The 10,036-nt window shown below is 38.5% G+C and overlaps 3 long non-coding RNA genes across 3 annotated transcripts; all 3 read left to right on the forward strand.

Moving 5' to 3' along the window:
- The first annotated feature begins 5,687 nt into the window (after positions 1-5,687).
- Positions 5,688-6,798, forward strand: LOC118490092. The gene is made up of 2 exons (XR_004888091.1): positions 5,688-6,069; positions 6,762-6,798. It is a non-coding gene; the product is annotated as an uncharacterized LOC118490092 (long non-coding RNA).
- Positions 6,799-7,531: 733 nt separating this feature from the next.
- LOC118490134 lies at positions 7,532-8,009 on the forward strand. Its single transcript, XR_004888282.1, has 2 exons — positions 7,532-7,748; positions 7,842-8,009. It is a non-coding gene; the product is annotated as an uncharacterized LOC118490134 (long non-coding RNA).
- Positions 8,010-8,144: 135 nt separating this feature from the next.
- LOC110927746 lies at positions 8,145-9,601 on the forward strand. Its single transcript, XR_002585865.2, has 4 exons — positions 8,145-8,256; positions 8,558-8,745; positions 9,154-9,240; positions 9,309-9,601. It is a non-coding gene; the product is annotated as an uncharacterized LOC110927746 (long non-coding RNA).
- The last annotated feature ends 435 nt before the right edge of the window (positions 9,602-10,036 follow it).

The following is a 10,036-nucleotide window of genomic DNA, read 5'->3' on the forward strand; positions in this document are numbered from 1 at the left end:
ACATCGCCATGGGTTTCAGACACAACGTAGTCGAATCTCACCTCACACGTCTAATACTACTAAAGCTCAGGAACACGTATAATCATGTAAGCACATAGGCACATAATCACAGATTCACGCAAGCATAGAAGCACATAAGCACGTAAGGAACAGAAACACGAAAGCACATACGCATGTAATCACAAGATGCATATAGAGACACTTAGAGCATTCTGATTGCATCTATCATTTAAAGTCTACGCACGTTCGAGAATAGCGATCGCGAATAACATAGCGGGTAGTATAGTATAATCGAATAACTTAGCAAACAATATGGCGTAACGTCATTCCACAATCGGTAGCGATTTGTTAACGTGGTGTAGTGAGTGTTGTGAGATTAGCGGAAGCAAAAGGCGTTAAATCGAAACCAGTGATACCCCAAAACGCTAACAAATAAGCATAGAACCACATAAACACATAAACTTCACATAAAATCGACGAGTATCAGAGTCGGCAATTGCGAGCTCAGAATCGAAACACATAAAAATCGAGAAATAGATTGTCTGCGGCTAGTTAGACTTTGACTAACCCAAGTGATTCGACTATTCACAAGGACTCTTGGTACACACTTTGGCCTTCGGGACTGTGCTCTCGCGTCGAATCTGGGTGAATGGCACGCATCCTTCCAGTTTCAGTGCGACTTCAAGTCGTTGGAGTCTGTCGAGACCTTGGTGAGAGTTTTGTAAAGCAAAATAGGGGACATAACAAGTTGTCAAGATTCGGGTTTCACCCCTAAATTAAAAACTTTGTTCCTGTTTTTAATAAAAATAGAGACGAAAACCTGCGTTAAAGTATGGATTTCACTCCTGATTCAACGCAAATTCTCGTGTTTTGTAGAAAAATACAGATCGAACAGGCCATTAAATCGAGAGTTTGCGGTTTTCACACCTAATCTCGACCTATTCCGCCCTTTCTTCCTAAAATTTTGAGTGTAATTATAGTGTAGCGTGCGTGAGAATAGCGAGGAATAGCAAGTAAGCTCGTACATAACCCCTACAGGATACGCACAAGTCGTTCTGTTGGTACCTAACTATAGACTAGGTCATTTCTAAGTCATCGACCCGGACTAGGTCGAGTCTTGCTTAATTCCCTATAGTTATGGCTCTGATACCAATCTGTCACACCCCAACCGATGGCGGAATCATCGGGGCACGACACTGAGTGAAACAGATTGTCCAGAAGTTTCCATAACAACTATATTTACCAAATATTTAAAGGAACACGTCCCATACCATGTCATAAATGATAATACAATTATTACAGAAAAAATCTAGTCAAATTGTTCTGTTTCGACAACTCAGATTATTATTACAGACATTTGTTTATTGTTGACCTAGGTCTTTCCTAGCCTCGATTTCACAGCAAAGTAAGCAAATAAGCATCCTAAGCACCTGTCAAATACGTTAAAGTAAAAGTCAATACACATAGTGTAAAGGTGAGCATACAAGTTTAATATATATAATAGAGTTCGAAAACGATTACACATAACCAACACATACACGGTGTGAAATGAGGCATGTTAGTTATCGACATAAACCTATCGATACCAATGACTGCGGGTTGACTGCCCAAGACAGTTCGCGATACACACTCACCACTGTGAGCCATGTAACTAATTGTCCTTAACAACCCCTGAGTGAACAGGTGCTGAGTTCAAACTATAGTACTATGTTGCTAAGGCAGGTAGACAGCATTCCATGTGTAAACATAACAAACAAGCATTCATTAAGTCACGTATAACATGCGGTAACGATTAGCGTTAAAAGTATTGCGTAGTGTGTTCAATCTGATTTAGAATAGGTAACATATGTAACACCCAAAAGTGCATAAGGCAAAAAGGGAATCGAGTATACTCACAGCGATTGGTGGATTGAAGGGAGCGCTAGAGAGTAAGGTTAGCCTGATCAGAACGATACCATAACGATAAGTGACGTGTAAAACGATACAAGTGCAAGTGGGTCAGACAGTAGTTCTATCGGATGGTAGTTCGATCGGACAGCTGGTCGTTCGAGTGACAGTCCGCTTGGATGGTTATCCGATCGGATGACCTTTCAAGTGGATTGTTTCTTCCTTTGAGAAGGATTTGTTTGTGTATGATGGCTTGACTTTTGAAGTTTTTGTTGTAGCATTTTAAAATTACAGAAGTATCCCTACCCTTCAGGTCGGACGATCGGACAAACTTTTCGATCAGACGACAACCCAATTGGTTTGACACTTTAGTGAGAACAAGTTCACAGCAATTTGTCATTTGATCGGATAGTAGTCCAATCGGGTGGCAATCCGTTGGTATTGAACATGTTGAAAATTGTTTAAGTGTTGAAGTCTGATCATTACACTGTTGAGTGGGAGTCCGATCAGATGGTAATCCGATCGGTTAGCCCTTCATTCAATGTTCATCCTTCAAGGTTTTGAAAACAAAAGTTGAGTGTGGGACCAAGGTGTAGATCGATCGGGCGACAACACGTTCAGGTGACAGTCCGATCGGACGGTAGTCCGATCGGATGGCATTCCGTCCTGGTCGTTTCGTTCGTCTTACACGTGGTTGTTTTAATAGTTTGTCGTTTTATCGAGATGTTTTGATAGCGTGTTAAGCAACAGAAACCTCATCAGTACTTGGTACTCCTGATCGGACAGGAACCACCCAACTCCGATCAGTTAACTGTTTGAGACGGTGTTCCATGTTTAACCTGAGATCGGTAAACCTCGTGGATAGAATCTAGATCTTGGACCAACACAACCACAAGAATGAGTAGGAAGTCGGTACAAGTTCCGATTCTATCGGTTTTGAGTGCATTAAGTGTAAAAGAGTTGAAAGAAAGTTGGAAAACCTTCTCTCAATACTTTTCACCGTGAATATGTTTAGATCTTATGAAAGATCTTTGTTTGTTTACGTGGAAATCTGTTAAATCCAAGTTGTTCTTGAAGGATTGAAGCCAAAACATGATGTTCCTAAGAACACCATGATGACATCATCCTAGAACACCTCAAATCAAGTGATTTCACGGTTAAAAGTTAAGATTGAAAAGATAGAAGGGTGTAGAATCGAGTGTAGATCAAAGATGTACAAGATTTAGGTTGAGATCTTACCGGATCACGAGAAATCAGAGTAAAACTGAGGTTGGAGCACTGGTCGGACGTCAGAGAGCAAAAGTAGTAAGTTTGATGTGGACAGGGGGTATTAATAGGGTTACCCAAAGTGGAAAGGGGCTGGTCGATCGGGTGGCAGCCTGGTCGGCTGGCCGATCGATCGAGCGGTAGCTCGATCGAACTGCTGGTCGATCAGCTGGTCACCTGGTCGATTGGTAAGTTGGTTCGAGTGTTCGGTGCGAAGCGTTTTGCTGTTTCGATTGCGGTTGCGAGCGATGCGAATGCGATAGAGTTTCCTATTCAAATTACTTTTAATCCCAACTACTATATCTAACATACAGTCAGCCTATTTCACTTGCGTTTAGTGTTTGCGATTCGATTATGAATGAGTTACGATTGCGTTTCGATTGATCACCACAACATAAACACAAATAAACATGCACAAGTAACACGTAAAAAGCACACACACGTATAACAATAACCAAAATGCGTAATTTAAGTTAGGAGCGCGATTGCGATAAGCGATAAGCGATTAATTATATGATAAATGTCGAATAAACCTCGATTATTAATAGATACTCCACATAATACAACTAACGTAAAAGCATAAAAAGACTAACTACAAGTCAAATAAATCAAAACAGGATTTGAGCAGGGAGTGACAGATCGCAATTAGCAATCTTTTCTCCCTTTGACTTCAATCTTGACTTTGACTTTGACTTCCGAAACACGGGGTGTTACATCATGAACACGTCACCCATGGTTAATTGTACCTGAAAAGTCAAACTTGGTCAAATTTCAAAATACAACAGTAAACAGTTGAACGAATGGTCGTTCGTCTGAATGACTGTCCGGACTGATGACCACAATGAACTAAGTGACAAATGTGCCAAGTGAGGAATGGCCGTCCGGTCGGATGGCAATCCGATCGAATGGTCGTTTGCTTGATGAACAAGAACTTTTCAAACAATACAATACTGATCCGGTCGGACGACAATCCGATCTGATGAGTATGACGTCAACAGATATCAAGAACAATAACAAAGGTAATCCGATCGGATGACTATCTGATCAGGCGAGTGACGTCAGCAACGTTTGGTTCAAAGTTCGTGTTTTTAATCGATTTGGACGTGTTTTAGCTCGAATTTTGCCATGAATTTGTAGGATTATACTATAACAGACTGCGAACGAGATTATGTAAAATTTAGTCCATTTTATCCGTGAATTCTATGTCAATTTTGGATTTTTCTCAGTTTAAAGTGAAGAAATGTAGAACTCAGATGGAAATAGAAGAATAGATGAAGAACTAAGCGAAATCTCCGGTGAGTTTGACTGAAATCGGCTGTAATCTTCAAGAAAACGCTGTAATTCTCTCTGAATCCGACCTCCTGGTGCTTTGATACCACTTGTGAATTCCGAGGAACGGTTCTCGAATGAAGAACTTAGATCGGATCGATCAATGCAGAGGTGCGGAATCCCTATGCAATGTCAAAGATGAATCAACAACGAAATCAATGATTAATGCATCCATTCTCATTCAAAGATTCTGAAAATACAACTTTCTGGTGAGATCTGGACAGAGCTTCGCTACAGAGAGAGACTGCCAAAACTTCTAACAAAGTGACCCCTAAATCTCTATTTATAGGGGAACTGGGAGAGCTAATGCCATCCGGTTGGAGGGTCATCCGTCCGGATGGTCATCCATCCGGATGACCTACGCCATTCGACCGGATGAGCTTTACAATAAAGGTTTACGACCCGTTTCTCCCACATATTATATAACAAACATACAAAACTATACATAAACACATACAGGACAAAATATAGACTCGATACAGACGGAAGCTACAAACATATTGCACCTACACACTATTACCCCTACAATTTTCAAATCAGTCCAAATAATTAAAACACAATTTATAATTTGGTCCCTATTGATCTCAATCATTAGATCAAAGATCTAATGGTTTAAAACACTTCTTACGCTTCTCACACTTTAGACACTATCCCTACCCTATATATATGTATATATAATGCCACAAATATATATAATACTGAGATCTAGTCACTAACCACAAATAGGATCAAATAAATATATATTTCATGAACAAAATACCAATTTTATTTACATGGAAAGACGTCTCAAAACATTCCAATAAATATATATTTTACAACCAAAATACTATATTTATTCACGTGGAGCAACGTCCACAAAACAGGTAAGTGGAACTCGACCGAATTTATATATATTTATTCTTAGATTAAATATACGTTTCCAAATACGATAGGTAGTCGAAAAATTATATTTTCAAAATTATTTATATATTTATGGATAACCCGTTCATTGACACGAACATTTTGCCTACACATTGTATATATCTATACTACTTTATAATACATATTCGAAGGATAAAATTGGAAAAAAATTGTATTTAAAACATACTCAATGCACAATGTACAAGACTTAAAGCACCAAAAAACACAAAACATTTACCCTTCACCCGGATCCATCATCAACCGTCTATTTTCTTTCAATTCTTCACACGGATCATGATCTGACGGATGACTTTGTTTTCACACGGATCCAGCTTTCCCCTTCCTTCTCTCTCATCTCTCTCACAACTCACATCCTCTGCTTTCTCTCTCTATGGCGATTGGGCGACTTCATCAGGCCTCTCTCTCGGATCTCGCCAGATCTCTCACCAGATCTGTGAGGATTTCACCAGATCGATGAAGGTAACCTCCTTTTCTCTCTCTCTCTCTCTCTCAAATTCATAAACAACCTCGGGGTGCTGTACAATCGATTTTAGGGTTTGCCATTTCATAAACAACCGCGGGGTGCTGTACCACTTGATGTGCGAGATTGAAGGCAACCACCTCACTGCTGCCGCTATTATCGGTCATGACGGCACCGTTTGGGCTCAATCCGCTAATTTCCCTCAGGTTTACACTCCATTTATCACTTTCTGTAACCTAATTTTGTTCACCGATTGATTTGTTTGTGTTAATTAGGTCATTTGTGCTTCAATTGAGTTGTTTTAGTCCGATTGTTGTTGATGTAGATTCGGATCTGATCCGTTTCGTTACGTACTTGCGTCTCAGTTCAGATTCGTTTAGGTTTTCGAGGAGTTGATTTGTTGATCTGGATTTACGATCGATGATTCGTTGATTTCGATCGGTTTGTAGTGTCGGTTTTGATTATTTGATCTGATTTTGTTTGTTTAGTGATAGATAGATCATAGATATGAACTTGATTCTATTTTTGATTTTGTGACGGATGTACAGTTTCAGATCTGTGTAACGTTGAATGAAAAAAAAAGAAAAAAAAAGCAGTTGATTTTGATAGAGCTGTGAACAACTTATTGAGTGATGAAAATATTAAATGGTGACATGCATGATAACATGAGTTGGATGCTTAGATCTACAATATATGTCATTGAATCTTTATTTGAGGATTGGAAGGGGTTTTACTGTTTTAGTTTTAGGATTGCTTGTTAAAACTTTTTATCAGTTTATTTTATTCCGGTATACAGTAAGGAGTGTTGAGGATGTCTGGATTGCTTATCGCGATTGTAAGTGGGCTTAGGATTGTTTATTAAACCATTTTTATCAGCTTATCGCGTTTCGATATCCAGTAAGCAGTTTTGAGGGTGTTTGGATTGGAGCTATGGTTCGAATATCGAAAAAGACTTAAATATTTATTAACAACTGTAAGCATTTCAACACAACTCAATTGTGAGTATAAAATTTTGAAAAAGAAGTTTGCAGCTTTTGAAATTGGCATCATGTGTTGTACTGTTGTGCCAGTTTCCCTTTTGGCTCTTGATGAGATTTCATACCGAGAGTGAGTGTGTAGCATGTGAACTCTAAAATATTATGTCTCTTCTTATCATATAACTGAATTACATATAAATTTGATTACCTTTTGTACGTGTTTTGAAAATGGTTTGTTCAACTTGATTGTCGATTAACATGTCTAAGGAAAGATCGATTAACTAATTCTTATGTAGATTAGTTATGGTTTTGAATTATATTTTGAACCTGTTAACTTTTTGTGAGGTAAGGTATCTGATTAAATGTTGGTGCAGAAGCTCGTCCTAAGGTCCATGAAGAGACAGGATCATCCGAAGCAAATATCTTTACCAGGAAATCTATAACTAATTCGAGTCGGAGGACATTTTAGTTTTAAACCGGCTCAGCATGCGCAGCCGCAACGGCAGCGAACGCAGCTGCATCGGCTCAGCATGCGCAGCCGCAGCCGCAATCGCACGCTGCTGCATCGGCTCAGCATGCGCAGCCGCAACGGCGCAGCGAGCGCAGCCGCGTCTGTATCACCGAGCGCAACCCCAACGGGCCCGACGTAGTCTGTATCACCGAGCGCAACCGCATCTTTAATACTTACTTGTTTATTACAGTAGGTTAACTGGCTAACCTCTTTTTTTCTTTTCAGATAACAAGAATCGAGTATGTTCATTCTAAAGGGATATGAAGAAGATCAGGAGGATAATGAAGAAGAGGAAGGAGGACTGAGTCAATCTGGAAAAGAGTTGAGGAAGCTGCTCGGGAAAAATAGTGGGGTCAATGAATCCGAGCCAGAGCAAGAGGACGATGACGACGATGATGTAATGTCCTTTTTTATATTCAAAAAAGTTCACCGGTTGCATTTTTTATTGTTGGAATGTGATTTTTGTTTATTTTGTTTTTGTTATGAGTAGATTGATGACGAAAGTTCCCTGTTCTTGCACCAAAGGCTAATAATAACGGGGTCCATCAAAGCTTAATAACAACCCTCTTAAAGAGGAACCCGTCGATAATAGCCCCTCAAAGCCAGCAGCTGCTACAACATCAGCTCGGGGAACCCCATCTTCAAATAAGTCGGCTAAGGGAAAGCGAAAAAGCACCGAGAGAACAAACCGTCAAATGGTGCCGCCACAACTTAAAAGAAAGTTAAAACCGAAAATGTACCATCTCATTACTATTTTCATTTTCATGTTCAGCATTTTAGTCAAGCGTATAGATGGTTTGAACTTGTTTTCGGTTTCAGGACGTGAAACATGTAAAGGAGGAGCCTGCAAAGGCCGGTAAAGGTTCATCAATGTGGCCATGAGCATCAACCCTGAAGCGAAAATGGTAAGATTTTTAAGAAATTTGGTTAACTGCTTTGGTTATGGTTTGGATTCAAAGTATCTAGCTTGATGAGGTTATATGCAAATCAATATGGATCAAAAACAAATTGAAAAATGGCTCCTTAGACGGGCTTTTGATAATGAAGAAAAACCGTATCTGCCTAAGGTACCGAAAAAAGTTATTTGTTCTGAAAAAATATTACCAGTGGGCAGGGAATTATGAAACTGTAAACGGTTGTTTTTCTAATGACTTTTCTAATAAGATATCCGGGTGCTATTTTAACTATCTTTTATTAATTATGCAGTATTCATTCCCATCATCATGTGTTGGGGGAGTAGGACGAATTGGAGCACCAAGTAGAAGAGAAGTTGGTCACTGTACACTAGCAGAACGAGCCCTAAAATATAGTATAGCTGATGATATTACTGAAATTTAATGATGCAGGTTGCTGGCAATGAAGATAGAGTAACAACATTTCAAATGGATATAAAGGTTATTTATTATGTCTTTCTGTGTTTTCTTGGTTGTCAAGTAATGTGGTGCATGTTGGTGGTTTAATATTTGAACATGCCTTTGTACGTTATAGGTAGGTGGAATTATTTTGTCAACAATGAATCAGGCTTTGCTGCAAGCAAAGGAATCATAGTGTTGTCTTGAAAAGCTACTACAACTTGAGAAGGAAAAGGGTATATTCATCCGTTTCATGATTGGTGACATCACATGCCTCTCTTTTATTTTGTTTTTTTTTTTTAATAATTTATTGCCAAGAACACATGAGAGAACCTTGTCTTCATAAAGAAATCAGACATGAAATGGACAAAATACCCTTTTCAAGGAAACCATTCATGAACCTTACAAAAATACTTGAGTTTCTTTTAGTATTTATTGCCAATAACACAGGAGAGAACATTGCTGCTGAACTGGGCACCGTTTGAAGTTACTTGCGCAAATTGCAAAAGACGAATTTTGTACCGCTTCAAACCCAAGGTGAAGTGCTTGATCACACCATTTTAGGTTATGCGCTTAGCCCAAGGTCTAATTTGAGTTGTTCACAGATCCATGGCTGAACAATTTACAACAATGTCATGCAAATGGTTTGCCATCCTCATGGGTCAATAAAAGATTCTTTTTGTTCCACCACCAGCAAGAGATCCGAGATTGTTTTTTTGACTTTTGTTTCGTTTACGTATGGTTTGACTTAGAAATTGTTGTTTGCTTTACTTATGAATTGATTTTGAAATGGTTGTTTGATATTGTGTTGGCTGCTTCATTTTGTATTAGTGTTGCAGTTCATTTTAGTTAATTAACAGTTAGTATGGAATTACTTTTAAATTTTGATCTTTGTTTGATTTAAAGTTTGTCTTTATTATTGCCGTTTCATTAAGGGTCGTTATGATGATTATGGAATTGAGTTACAAAAAATACTGCATTTTGTTTTTGGTTATTTCATTATTAACTGCTAGATCTCGAAAAACATGCTTGAAATATTGTTATCATTGCTATTTAATATAAAGTTAGTCTGTATTATTGACATTTCATATTTAAGTGGGTCAATATGATGAACAGGTAGTCTTTATTTATTGCCATTCCATATTTTGTTTCCTACTGTCTAAGTGATAATATTTGTAGTTGAGTGGCTTGCGCATGGGGATTTTTTACCTTTTGTAAAAAATTAACATAAGGTTAGTGTTAGATCCCGTAAGTGTTATAAAACTAAAAGTATATTCTTATACTTCTTAGTTCCCAAAGTTAGGCTCTAATTCTACTACTGATGGCATACCAC

The sequence above is a fragment of the Helianthus annuus genome, chromosome 3, assembly GCF_002127325.2.
Source record: "Helianthus annuus cultivar XRQ/B chromosome 3, HanXRQr2.0-SUNRISE, whole genome shotgun sequence".
NCBI classification, from domain to species: Eukaryota; Viridiplantae; Streptophyta; class Magnoliopsida; order Asterales; family Asteraceae; genus Helianthus; species Helianthus annuus.